Consider the following 1,480-nt stretch of genomic DNA (forward strand, 5'->3'; position numbering starts at 1 on the left):
ATAAACAGTATAGGTTTATTAATATAACTTATTCATTACCTTTCACTGGACCATGTGAGGCAAAAACGGCAATTGGCTGTGTCATATTTTCACACAAACTTTGCCACATTAATACTAATCCGTGATTAGCTTTCTTATTGCTGTTTTGTCCAGACTGGATTTCGTCTCCCATATCCTCGAGTCCTGCATATGTCAGTGTCCGGCTATTAACACTAATGCTCTCTCTTAGAAACATTTCGTCTAACAAAAGTACACCTTTCCTTTCAAATTGGTTTTTAGTTGAAAATTTTTTTTTTAAAAGTTTAAAAAAATTGGCATCAAATCCACATCCTATTTTAACGGCCAGTAAATATTTTCTAATTGTTTTTGTACATGGAAGAGGGAGAATATTTTGGTCACGTAGAAACTTATACCCACTTGGAGATCTAAAAATAATAATAAAAACTACAGTTTTCACTAGTTTTTTAAATATTCTATGTAAAATCTTAATGTACACTAATAGGTACCTTATTTGGAATAAAAGACAAAGTAGCATCCAGTTATCACTGTATCTACGGTTTTTTAAGTTTTTAACTTTAGATGCTTTAATTATTTCAAAAACTAAATCAGTTTGACATTGAGGAATGTTTGTGTTTTTCAATATTGAAGTCAGATTAATGTCTGTTATCTCCTCCAATTTCCTTTTTACATCATTTAAATTTTGTTTTAAAGCAGATATTTTTGAATTCGCTCTAGAGAACTTTTGGCTAACTATCTTTTTGGTTTTTCTGATCCTTTCCAAGAGTTTTCTTTTATTTGGAGAAAAATGAACTCTACTACTTGGCTGTAATTTACTTTTGACTATGTATGAAAGTCTTTTGCACCATTTACAAATATTACTAAACAGTTTTTTTCAACAAATATTATTAAATTAATAAAAATAATTATAACAGTAATTACCTTTCAGTGACATCAAGTATGGTTGAACAGTTGGTATGGCGCCATCGATCATAAGATTGAATAAATTGTGATCCAAATTTTGACTGAAGGTTTTTATATTGTTTTATCGACACTGATCCTTCACATACCTTAACCTCGTCAATATACTTTATAATATTTTCTAATTCTAATATACTTTTAGGTTTGTTAGAAGGCAAACCAATATCCTCCATGGCTACTTCATTCCCATACACTTGCATAAATATAGTTGAATCTATTAAATTTATTTATTTATTAACAAATAAACACTTGATGAATATAATTTAATAAATTGTATCCATAAAATATACACACATCACATATATGTGTAACTGTGGAAAAAATTAAAGCGAAGTGATAGGTAGCAATCTGTAAAATTGTCTTTTTTTTTTAAGTTTACAATATTAATTAAATATTAAGCTTTTGTTTTTTTATTCTTTATTTTCGATTTGTTCATTCCATTTAGATAATGTTTGAATCAGTTAACTTAATATAATAGTCGTTTTGAAAGAGTTGTAGTACC

Source organism: Acyrthosiphon pisum, unplaced genomic scaffold (assembly GCF_005508785.2).
Source record: "Acyrthosiphon pisum isolate AL4f unplaced genomic scaffold, pea_aphid_22Mar2018_4r6ur Scaffold_20924;HRSCAF=22547, whole genome shotgun sequence".
Taxonomy (NCBI): domain Eukaryota; kingdom Metazoa; phylum Arthropoda; class Insecta; order Hemiptera; family Aphididae; genus Acyrthosiphon; species Acyrthosiphon pisum.